Raw genomic sequence first — 13,137 nt, 5'->3', positions numbered from 1 at the left:
AGAACAATCCCAAACATGGATGTCTGGCAACTGTGAGATAAACATTCAGAGTTTTTGATGAGTTGGTGACAGTGCAGGAAGGAATAGAGACGAGCTCCCTGAAGGGTCTGTGATTTCCTGGCCTGTCAGCTCTGATCCAGACTGCCCTGCAAGGGATGTGGCACCACCCTCTGTAGATGATAAACACAAAGAGCTCGGTGATCACAGATAAGCTGACAAAAAGAGGGCAGTCAGAGGATGGGTGCTGTTTCACTTGAGAGCTGCCTGTTTTGCTATAATTATGCGTAAAGGAATCCTTCCATAAATTTCTGTCCGGGATGCTATTTAATGACAAAATGATGGAGGCTTTCATTTATTGAGCATCTGATACATGCCAGGCAGTGTGCTAAGTCCTTTCTCTGTAGGATCATATTATGAAGTAAATTCTACCAATAATTTTGTTTTTACAGATGAGGAAACCAGGGCACAAAGCATTTTCATCATTTATCAAACATCTCAGAAAATAAGGGGCAGAGATGAGATGTGAACCCAGTCTGTCTTTTAACTACTGGTCCATACTCCCTGTGTTGAGGATTTATAGAACTTCAAGGCCCTGTGTGCTTACATCCTCCACTCCGACTTAGGATAGCTTACCCAAAGTGAAAGACTAGGTTGCTTGATTGCTTTGTTTTGTCCAATCTGCCATGGGCTGATAGAGAGTTCTACCATGTCTATATAGAACAGTTCCACCACATATGACTTATAACCCAACCTGCTCTATGTCCTATAAGACCATCCTCTGACTACTTGGATGGTGTGGCAATGTCAAATCACTATGAAGGTTTTCATTCTGAACATTTCCTGTCAATCTCCATACTGTCTCATTGTGGACCAGCAGCAAATAGTTCAAGACAGGCACTGGTCCACAGACCATGCTTTGCCCAGCACTGACCCAGGACACTTAACAGGCAGCCCCTAATCCTGAAAAGGCAAGAGGGTCAGTTGACAACGATGAGTGTTTATATGTACAGGAACATCTTAGAGAAGGAAAGTCCAACATTTAAAGATCCAAATGAAAAAGGGGGGGAAAGAAGCAAAGACATTTATAAAAAGGTAGTTCACAGACCTAAAAGCATCCTTCATTATTATAAACTGCTAAGATGTATTTTGGAGAAGGCGATGGCACCCCACTCCAGTACTCTTGCCTAGAAAATCCCATGGATGGAGGAGCCTGGTGGGCTGCAGTCCATGGGGTCGCTAAGAGTCGGACACGACTGAGCAACTTCACTTTCACTTTTCCCTTTCATGCATTGGAGAAGGAAATGGCAACCCACTCCAGTGTTCTTGCCTGGAGAATCCCAGGGACGGGGGAGCCTGGTGGGCTGCCGTCTATGGGGTCACACAGAGTCGGACACGACTGAAGCAACACAGCAGCAGCAGCAGCAGCAGCAACATGTATTTGTTGAACAGTGGAACAGAAAAATAATTCTGATAAAGCCATTCATTGGAAAAGCACACAGTCATTGGAGGGGTAGATCTAATATTAGATAGAAAACAAGATTAACATTCAAAATTACCTACCTAATGTGATCCCATCTCCAACACATCCAAATCTGCTATCAAGAAAGGAGTGTGTAAAATATCCTGTCCTTAATTGTAATTTGGTAAATATTTTAGCTACTGACTAGTATCACTTTTTTCATTAGCATACATATTCATATCTCCTAATTTTAAGAAAGTTGTTATAGGGGAGTTCCCTGGTCACCTAGTGGTTAAAATTCTGGGCTTTCACTGCTGTAGCCCGGGGAACTGGTAGGGGAACTGAGATCGCACAGCAACAAGGCAGGGCCAAGAAAACAAAACAGAAAGCTGTTACAAATTCATACTCAACTAAGGTATAAATGACTGATAACTCCTAATATTTCCCAGGAAGCATTTGCCTTTTAATGGGAGATCGATTCACAAAGAGTCAGACACGACTGAGCGACTGATCTGATCTGATAGTTAGCTGAAAAGAATTAATGCAGTAGGTAAGTTGCAATCAGGTAACAGATGAGGTTGGCTGGAACCCCTGATATCACATGGCCCATGCCTCACAAGCTTGTCCCAGCTCTTCTTCCAAATGAAAAGAATAAGGGCGCTGGCTGACACCAACAAACCATGAGGCCAAAAATACAGTTGGCTGCCTGGTTCACTCACTTAGGAGGCACATATGTGGAGGCTTTTGAATTATTTAGGATTTAAAACTCACCTACTTCCGAAAAGAATTTGAAAACACTGATGAAAGTTAAAAACAGATTACAAACAGTTTACGATATCCAAAAGACAGATAGAAAGATATTAGTAGAGTGGAGCAACAAATTCATTTACATTTTCCTCCCAGGACACAGCATTATTTTTTTACTCAACAAAAATTTGCTGATTGTATCTTCCATAGCACCTTCCCCAGCAGGTGTTCCAAATGAACAGATTTAATCAAAGCACATCACCTTCAAGGCTTAGCTATTTCTTCCTAAGGAAACATGTCTAAATCGATATATAAATTAAGAGTATTTGTTAAATTTCAAGCAAACAGCATATTCTGTTCACTGTTTTATTTTCCCACTAAACCATCGAGAGCATCTCAGGCCTGAAGCACAATTATGCACATCATGTGTTATCACTTTATAATGGATTTAGAACCCAACAGACTCTCTTTTCCCTCACCTCACCACCAGATGATATCCACATAGGTCGAATCTGGTGTCAAGCAAATTAAAAGTGTTATTTTATTATCCAAAGTAATTGTTTAAGTATTAAAAGGCCATTATGCTGAACTGGCTATGTTGGTGATTATGCCATTAAGAATGTGGGGCTAACTATCGGTTGAGCTGAATGCCCATGTTCGTGAAAGCTTTCTTTAGGCTCTCCTATATGTGGCAAATCATTCTTAACTGGGTACTCCAAATGGTCTTTGTACCTCAGATGTATTTTTCTAAGCCATTAACACACTGAAGCCCATCCCCAAACTCCCCAAGCAACCATTAATTAACAGTGTAAGACGAAAGAGCCAGGCCTCCCATTGTGATGTAGCTGGAACTAAACCTTTCAGCAGTGATGGTGTTCAGAACCAGTCACTGGATGAGGTCTCTTATTCACAGCAAATATTTCTATCATGAGAAGAAGGAGACTGGGGAGGAAGGCTATTAAAACAGTGCTTTTATTCAGAGCACTTTTTAAACATCTGGGGGGGGAGTACAAATATGTTTTTGAAAGATTCAAGGAATCTCAACCTTGTGAGGAATTTTGAAATGAACTCCTTAGCCTGACCCTCAAACAGCTCCCATATCTGAGGACCCAGTAGGTGCTAAGCCCTACATTAGGTGTTTCAAGTATTATCACTGATGCTTACCAATTCCTGCAAGGTTTCTGTTTTATAGATGAGGAAAAGAAGCTCAGAGAAGAGACTCTTTCCAAAGTGTCATGGCAATCTAGAAGATAAAACAAAGATCCATACAGGTCAGTCTCCAAAACATAGGCTTCTATTGCACACTGACCCCCTAAAACAGCAATCTAGCTCCAAGCTTATATCCTATGCCAGAGGGTAGCTTGTTCAAGCAAATATCTAAGAACCATATGGTTAATCATAAAACCAACAAAACCCTGTAAAGTATCCAGAAATAAACTTTACAGGAAACAGGCAAAATCTGTTTGAGATACACACACACACACATACACACAGAGGGACATGCAAACAAAGGCTTGAACAATTGGGAAATCATGTCTCATTCATTCTCTTCTAAGACTCAGAATTGTGAAGAAGCCAATTCTCCCCCCACCCCCAATTAATTTATAAATTAAATGTGATTTTAATGAAAATCCCAACAGGATCTTTCTTGAAACTTTGAAAAATAATTGTAAAGTTCATCTGGAAGAATAAACATTCAAGAATAGCCAGGGAAATTCTAGAAATGAATATTGAGACATTAAAAAGTATGGTCCTGGCACAAAGATGCAGAGTGATCAAATGAAATGACCATGATAGAGCCCAGAAAGTATATGGGCATTTAGTACATAATAAAAGTGGCATTTTCTATCAGTGGTAATAAAATCAATTATTCAAGAAATAATCTCAAAAAACTAGCTAGCCATTTGGAAAAAAAAAAAAACAGAGCTGGATCCTAGCCTCTTTATACTGAGTTGAATTCCAGAGGGATCAACAATTTAAATGTAAAAATTAATACTATAAAGCCATAGAGGGAAAAAGAAGATTCTTATTATCTGGGGAAAATGGCAGTCTTTCTTATCATGAGTCAGAGGCCAGAAATGAAAAGGAGAAAACCTGATAAATTTTATTTTGTAAAAAAAAAATGTAAAATCTCTATAATTTACAAAAAGGCAAATAACAAAACTATTTGCAACAAATACAGTTTTTAGAGTTAATATCACTTATCTAAAAAGTATATAAAATACTCTTTTCTGGAACTTCCCTGTGGTCCAGTGGTTAAGACACTGTGCTTTCAATGCAGGTTTGATCCCTGGTTGGGGAATTAAAATCCCACATACTGAGCTGTGCAGCAATAAAAAATGTCTTTAATTTAAAAATAAATACTAATTTCCTTATATTTTCCACATTGCTTGATATTTTTACAATTAGGATACACCATTTTTCTTTTTTTTTTTTTACTTTTAATTTTATTTTATTTAACTTTACAATATTGTATTGGTTTTGCCATATATCAAAATGAAGCTGCCACAGGTATACATGTGTTCCCCATCCTGAACCCACCTCCCTCCTCCCTCCCCATACCATCCCTCTGGGTCGTCCCAGTGCACCAGCAAGCATCCAGTATCGTGCATTGAAGAAAATAATAAAGCTATTTTTATTTTTAAAAGAAGTATTTGCTTAACCATGCCTATTTCCTCCAGCATATAGCTTCCAATATTTAAAGGAACCAAAAACTTGAGTAACCAGTGAACTTTAGATCATACCATTGCAACCCTAACCACAGAGGGTCTCAAAGCTGAATGCCCTGAAGAATCACTCGGGATAGTTTTATTACTGATATCAGGGTTAGAGGACTTTGCTTTTAAAGTTTAACAAGCATTTTGATGTGTCACATCTGCTAACCTCACTATGAAAACTACAGCAGCATATACAATCACAGAACATTTTATCCTGCAAAAAAGTACACTGAGACTATCTCCACATTACCAGGAGATGCAGAAATATCTAGTGCTTCTTCAAGCAGCTACATTGCCCACTGAAGAACTGCTTTCTGTCTTGTAGCTTTGGTGGCCTCTTAAGACCTGACATTAGAATCTTGGTGCCAGAAGAAATTTACTATCTAGGTTTATTCTCAAGATGGCTTACATTTTAGGCCAGGAAAAAATTCTCTGCAGCTCTGTGATGTGAAGTAATGGGAGGTCTGTCTTCCCCAGTTAAATGACTCCTACAGGAATTCAATCTTCTGCACGCAATCTGAATTTCATTTGCTGGAGATGTCACATATGTTTTCTTAAAAACAAACAAACAAACAAACACTTCTGCTTCTTTATCGGAACTTTCCTGCTTCATCCTGATGATCTGATTTTTTCATAAACTTGGAAATGAACTTTCTAAGTCTCTATTGGCTCCTGTTTTCCTCTCCGGTTTTCACTTCAATATCAGGATCTTCACAGGCTTTAAGTATTGAGACACTAGTACAGTTCACCAGGTATGTGTGATATATTCAAAGCTATCTTGTTTGACTGAGGCTTCCCAGGTTGTGCTAGTGGTAAAGAACTCGCCTGCTAATGTAAGAGGCAGAAGAGATGCAAGCTGGGTCCCTGGGTTGAGAAAATCCCCTGGTGGAGAAAAGGGCACCCCGGTTCTATATTCTTGCCTGGAAAATCCCATGGACAGAGGAGCCTGGCGGGTTACAGTTCATGGGGTTGCAAAGAGTCAGACACAACCGAAAGTCATGCACCTTGTTAGATTAGAAACTTAACACTTTAAGTCAATTGATGGCATGTCTAGACTTAAATGAAATCTACTTTGTGAGATCTTCCTATAATTGGGTTTTTCAAAAGGACTTGAAGGCCTTAGAAATTGATCGTTTTTTCCTAATTGTCTTTTCTCTTCTTTCAACTTTTAGGGACAGTAGTTAGGTCCTATAACCCACATGTTTAAATTAAGCTTGCAGTCATTTCTCTCCTCATACACAGGTATTATGGTACTAGATAAAAACAATTGTTAACTCTTTATTGTTTATCCAACAGTTCATTCCTCTGTTCTTCAATCATTATTTGATTGATTCTTACTGAGTACCAAGATAAAATTTGATTACTTTGCTAGATCACAAGCATATAAGAATTTTGGAAACTAATTCTGAGTTATATAATTTTTTTCGTCCCCATGCTTCCCCCAAAAGGAGCCAAACTCCATAATCACAACATAGCTTCAGGAAAATCAACTCTACAACTCCTATGAAGGAAGTCTCAATAATCTTGGTAAATGGCCATGAAAAATTTTGGAGTAATGTCTACCAATGGGGCACTAACAACTAGCATTATTTTCCTCTGGTGCTCATGGCCCCTAGATGGGTGCTTTCTGATCTCCTAGTCTTCACTGGTGTAGAAATACTCAGGCGTCCTGCCACCCGCTGATACATATGACACCGCTCTACCAGCTGCTCTACATCATACTGGTTGAGGGACACACTCACAATGACCATTCTTCCAAAATAAAATTTACTCTCCTTCAATCTGGGAGTGGATCACTTGAAGACTTTTTAAGTTAATTAATTAGCTTGTTTGCCTGTGTTTGGGTCCTAGTTGCAGCTCGCAGGATCTTCACTGTGTCATGCAGGAACTCTAGCTGCATCACATGGACTCTCTAGTTGTGATGTGCCAACATGGTAATTCCATGGAATGTGGGATCTTAGTTCCCCTACCAGGGATTGAAGCCACGTCCCCTACACAATAAGGCAGATTCTTAACCACTGGACCGCCAGAGAAGTCCCTGAGAGTGGACTGATAAAAGACTGCTGTCTGAACAAGAACTGCTTGTCTCCAAAGTTCTGATACGCCAAAGCCTTTGACTGTGTGGATCACAACAAAAACTGTGGAAAATTCTTAAAGAGATGGGAATACCAGACCACCTCACCTGCCTCTTGAGAAATCTGTATGCAGGTCAAGAAGCAACAGTTAGAACTGGACATGGAACAACAGACTGGTTCTAAATCGGGAGAGAAGTATGTCAAGCCTGTATATTGTCACCCTGCTTATTTAACTTCTATGTAGAGTACATCATGAGAAACACTGGGCTGGAGGAAGCACAAGCTGGAATCAAGATTGCTGGGAGAAATATCAATAACCTCAGATATGCAGATGACACCACTCTTATGGCAGAAAGCGAAGAGGAACTAAAAGGCCTCTTGATGAAAGTGAAAGTGGAGAGTGAAAAAGTTGGCTTAAAGTTCAACATTCAGAAAACTAAGATCATGGCATCTGGTCCCATCACTTCATGGGAAATAGATGGGGAAACAGTGGAAACAGTGGCTGACTTTATTTTTGGGGGGGGCTCCAAAATCACTACAGATGGTGACTGCAGCCATGAAATTAAAAGATGCTTTCTCCTTGGAAGGAAAGTTATGACCAACCTAGACAACATATTAAAAAGCAGAGACATTACCTTACCAACAAAGGTCCATCTAGTCAAAGCTATGGTTTTTCCAGTAGTCATGTATGGATGTGAGAGTTGGACTATAAAGAAAACTCTAGCGCCAAAGAATTGATGCTTTTGAACTGTGGTGTTGAAAACGACTCTTGAGAGTCCCTTGGACAGCAAGGAGATCCAACCAGTCCATCCTAAAGGAGATCAGTCCTGAATATTAATTGGAAGGACTAATGTTGAAGCTGAAACTCCAATACTTTGGCCACCTGATTTGAAGAGCTGACTCATTTGAAAAGACCCTGATGCTGGGAAAAATTGAAGGCAGGAGAAGAAGGGGATGACAGAGGATGAGATGGTTGGATGGCATCACCGATCTCCATCAATGGACATGAGTTTCAGTAAACTCCAGGAGTTGGTGATGGACAGGGAGACCTGGTATGCTGCAGTCCATGGGGTCACAAAGAGTTGGACATGACTGAGTGACTGAACTGAACTGAACTGAAAGTCCGGATAATGATTTGGGATTGGCACCTGCTCACCCAGGCAGTAATAAAATCTCTCTTCATCTCTCAACAACCTTGTGCTGCTGCTTGATTTCTGAGAAAATTAAAAATTTTCTCTCAGTGTCCAGACTTTGCTCCAGGCCCCCTCCCAAAATAATATCAAGCTGGGATCTGTCAGGGGTCTTCTTTGGAAGTCATTACCATGGATTTCACATACAAGATGATCTCATAGAAAGCTATTTTGGAAATCCCCAGTATCAACGTGTGGGGTAGATGGCTTCATTCTGTGAGGTTTCAGCAAATCCCCTCGGATCTCCCATTTGCATTAGTGTAATTCAAGACTCTGAGCTGTGACCAATAGGAATGGCAAAGCATCCTTCTTCAATAATTCAATAATTTCACCAACTTCCCATATCTTAGATGACTCATTAGTCATAAGAGTTGTTATCATGACATGTGTTTTGTTTGGTCCCAAGCAGTCTGCTTGTGTTTATTTTGCTTCTAGATAGCCTCCAATACAACTTGGAAAACCCTGAGCCTAAAAATTGGGGGAATTACATAAAGTTCATCAGGAAGTCAGCACAGACTTTAAGCAAGTCTCTCATGCTTTGGGACAAGATGGGCTGGGTAATAATTCTCAAGTTGTCAGCTTGAAGGAAGGTCTCTAATCAATAGGCCACAGGGTTCTCTCTGTCCTTAGACATGGTCTCAATCAAAACGCTTCCCTCTGCCCCAGACAAGGCCGTGGATGGCATGCTTATCAAACCCAGTGAAATTCATTCAGCATATGTATCCCAAGAAACAGGACACCTGACATCCAACTCTGCAATATTTCTCAGGAAAACCACTCAAGTCGTGTCTATTCAACTTTCAGTGAAGATAGGGTTTAGTTGCTTATGAAGAGCAAATTATCAAAAGATTTACACTTTTGCAAATCTTTTTTTTGTTGCCTGGCATTGTTTTGGTTTTTTTTCTTCATTCTCATTAGCATCGCTTTGTTGGAATGGGGGTAAAACATGTATGCAGACTTTGGAATTATGGTAAGTGTCCATGGTAGTTAGTTCCAGCAAATTATAGCCAGCATTTACTACCATCTTAAAGGAATACCCCAAGATATCACACAGTGCTCCTTGACACACAAAACAGAAAATAAAAGTCCTTGCAGGCAAGTTCAAGTCCTATAGCTCAAAGGCCATTGAATTTCAGAGGTGATAAAAATATTAGAAATTATCTAGGCTGTATGTTCCATCTTACAAATGAGGCACTTAAAAGCTCCAGGATTCTCAGAACTTTCAAATACCCCACAACAATCAGAGAGACAGCCTGAAAGAGAAGCCCACTCCTTCCTTATATGTCACTCCCTTAATGTTCCAGCATGGGAACTCAATGCCTCCTTTTAAGTAGGTGGTGCCTCCCCTTCAAGTCCCCATCCTTCCAACACATTCCCCGTGAGCCCGTCACACCAGCATTCCTCCAAAATTCCATCCCTTTATTGTGACTTCCTCTGTCTGGAAGTCCTTCTTTGTCAGGCTGGAAACCATTCCCAAACCATCTTCCAGCTCAAATATCAGACTTCAGGGAAACTGTTTACTCCATCACAGTTAGTTGCTTATGTTCACTTTGCCCATATTATGGAATTTTCAGACTGGTTTCCATCCCCCTGTCTCTCCCACTGTGAGCTTAGGAACAATGACTGTCAGCCATCTTGAAAATCCAGCTTCAGGCAGAGCCAGGTATATGGTGAAAAATAACTGGACATATTAAAACAATCAAATCAACAATGACAATTAAAAGAAAAAACGTTAGGTCAAGCCCCATTCCATAATTCCATTCAAGCCACAGAGATGAAAAAGACAAAGGTTTTCCTCTCAAAGGGCTTACAATCCAATGGAGAATTCATTTATAACTTAACAAATATCTGCTGAATGATGAATTAATGTGATCTAATTCCAATTCTCCCGTGTTGACAAGCTATTACCAAAATTCAACCGATCTCAGGGTGTTTTGTGGAGCCATCGTTTTTTATCTTGATTAACGAGACTTCCTACTTTGTAGTCTAACTTCCTTCATTTCATTGCATTTATCACAGCCTCCAGTGCTGGACTCTTACCATAAAGCTGTGCAGAGAACATAGTGGAAAAATTCACCCACACACAAGTGTCCCCATGAAAAAGCTATACATTGGCCTGGAGTGGGGAAATAGGCACACACATATTGCTAGTTGGAGTATAAAGCAGGACAATCAATCTGGTTATCAACTTGGTGATATGCATCAACATTTTAAATGTACACCTCTTAGTCCCAGCATTTCCACTGTTGAAAATTTACCCTGTGAACAGATTTGCACAAATCTGCAAATATATATTCACTGTAGTAGGATGGTTGAAATAGCATAAATTTTAAAATTAAATCCATATCCTGGATCCATATCCATGTAATCATTACAAAGGATGCAACAGATCTAAATGCCCTGAGGAGAGATGTTCAATATATTATTAGTTTAAAATACAGGGCATTGGAGAGTAAGGTTTGGTGTTATCCCACTTGTGTAAACAAAGAATTGATACACGTATTTTTATATGTATAAAAATTACTAAAATATACAAAAATAGTAACATTGTAATGGTTGATGGTAGAAAAGAAAGGAATAGGAGAGTTACTTATTTCATACACTTCTGTAATGTTTGAATTATTTTCCTATTGAATATATTCTATGATGTCTAAAAGTGTCTTCCACCTTCTTATCATCTCCTTGTTTCATCAATTTCAGTTTAACCAACTTGGTTTTCTCAAGACTAAGGTTATAGATTCTGTACTAACTCTCTCAAACTCATACGCATTTCCCAAACTTATTCTCTCCAAACCACTTTTTCTGTTGTAAATATGACCTTCCCAAGGTTTTTAGCTTATGATTAACCAGATGAAGCCATCAGTACATAGACCTCCAATCTAGGTTTTGAATTACAAAAGGTACTTTGGCGGGGAAAAAATGCTAACTCAATTGCATCAGTTAAAACATCAGCGTTAGCAACACCACGGTGTCATGATGCAGGAGGTCAAAGATCCATGGGCTCAGGGAGTCACAGCAGGGCTTAACTGGGGCAGTTCTGGTTCTGCCATTAGAACCATGAGCACTCCAATCTCAATGAAAGTGCATAAGACACCACAATTATCTCCGGATCATCAACTCGGTAGACCCAAACAGCTCCAGTCTATCGTGTCAACGTGTATTCTGGGAGTCTTTAATGCACGGATCATTGGCAAGCTGTGCCATAAAAGCCCTGTAAGAGCTGTGGCCGTGTGTGCAGTCAATGCACACTCAGGGACTCCCCCAGGTCCACATCATTGGCAGCACATCGTGTCAATGCATACTTCAGGAGCCCTGTGCATGCTAAGGAACCATGTACACCAAAAATACTTCTGAAATAGTTGTTACAGGACATACACAGCATTCACTCCTCTAAACGGCATGTCAGCAAGTTTAGTGTGCAACAAATAACTCCTAAAAGGCACTAAACACTCCTAGAGGCCCAACTTCACACACAGATGGTTAGTCCAGGGGACTGTGGCATGACTGTGGTGGGAGCATGGGTCTCTCCTTACAGTGAACAAAGGGATAGGAACAACCAGTTTATGCAATCGAAGCCACTGCTTCTACTCAGTGCTGTCAAGGTTTTCAGTATAACACTGACTACTTCCTAATTATCTGCCTGGGTATTTGATGCTTAAGAACTAAGAACATTCTCTCTCTCCCTTGTCTTGTTCCAAAGCACCTGCAGTGTAAGGGGAGAGGGTTAGAGGAAAGCACCTTGGGTCTTAAGCCTCTAGACTAGTACCTGCCCAATAGAAATATAACGTGATCCACATGTGTCATTTTAAATGTTCTTTGTGGTCACATTTTTAAAAGGTAAAAAGAAACAGCCTTAATAGATTTTAACAATATATCTTATTTCACCCAATATATCCAAAACATTATCATTTCAATGTCCCATCAATATTTTAAATGATTGAGACAGTTTATTTTATTTTATTTATTTTTTGGCTTCACAATCTAGTCTGTATTTCACACTTACAGCACATCTTCATTTGGACCAGCCACACTTCAAGTGCTCAACAGCCCCACGTGTCCAGCGGCTGCCCCAGGGACCGCACAGCTACACAGGCCTAGGAAAAAGCACCCATCCCAAGAGCTTAAATGTTCACTGCGCCCCGTCGACTACCTGTCTCAAAGCAGGGGTCTGTCTAGACTGCGCCTCCTCTCCCGGCAGCGCTGAACCTGCCGAGCCGCCTTTTCTCAGCCGCTTCTACTGGTGAATCTGTCTGAGGCTTTGAAATCCTAAAAAGGACCACAAATAAGCTTTCAGAAACGGGACAGAGCGACTTTAGGCCAAAGTGATACTGTCAAGGTCCGGTCCTCTTTCTTAGAGGTGGAGATGAAGAGAGCGAGGGGCTGCTGGGTGCGCGGAAGGGGAGCGGGGACAGCGCCCAATGCGAGGATGGCAGCCTCCCTGCTATACTACACCGCCCCCAACACTTGCGGATCAGCAGGGCTTGTGGGTCACGGGGAGTCGGCCCCAGCGGCGTGGTTGGGGTCTGAGGCTGAGTCGGACACAAAAGGCAAAGATGCGAGGAGAGGGAGACAGAGACAAAGATGCGGGGTAGGGAAGAGAGGAGAAGAGCCAGGGCGCTGGTAAGGGTGCGGGCGGCAGACAAAGCCGGCGGCTATCAGGGGGACAGCGAGCGCCGCGCTCATCCGGGGACTCGCGGGACGTGGGAAGCGGGGGGCAGCCGGCGCCCGGCGCCCGGCAGGCCTATTTGAATATCAGGCTCTGCCACACTCCGGGCGCCGCTGACAACTTCATTACCTCCGCGGATAAAAATGACTGCGGGCGAATGCAAATGGCGCGCCCGTCTCGCTGCCTGCCTCCGCTCGGCCGCCGGCTGCGGGCGGGGCCCAGCGCCCCGCGCCCGACCCACCTCCCCCCCTGCCCCAGGCCCCGCGCGGCGCCGCCCCCTCCC

At 41.6% G+C, this 13,137-nt stretch overlaps 1 long non-coding RNA gene across 12 annotated transcripts in view; it reads right to left on the bottom strand.

Moving 5' to 3' along the window:
* The window catches only part of LOC147374107 (uncharacterized), a 135,297-nt gene extending 122,180 nt beyond the window's left edge, over positions 1 to 13,117 (bottom strand). For all 12 annotated transcript variants that reach the window (XR_015162439.1, XR_015162444.1, XR_015162438.1 and 9 more), the window contains exons 1-3: positions 12,984 to 13,117; positions 12,339 to 12,454; positions 3,371 to 3,449 (exon numbers count right to left, since the gene is read on the bottom strand). This is a non-coding gene — a long non-coding RNA (uncharacterized LOC147374107). The remainder of the gene's footprint in view (positions 1 to 3,370; positions 3,450 to 12,338; positions 12,455 to 12,983) is intronic.
* Positions 13,118 to 13,137: the final 20 nt, after the last annotated feature.

The sequence above is a fragment of the Bos grunniens genome, chromosome 4 (assembly GCF_055505025.1).
Source record: "Bos grunniens cultivar Pamir isolate PY7600 chromosome 4, Bosgru_T2T1.0, whole genome shotgun sequence".
NCBI classification, from domain to species: Eukaryota; Metazoa; Chordata; class Mammalia; order Artiodactyla; family Bovidae; genus Bos; species Bos grunniens.
This window is presented reverse-complemented; position numbering and strand designations above follow the sequence as displayed.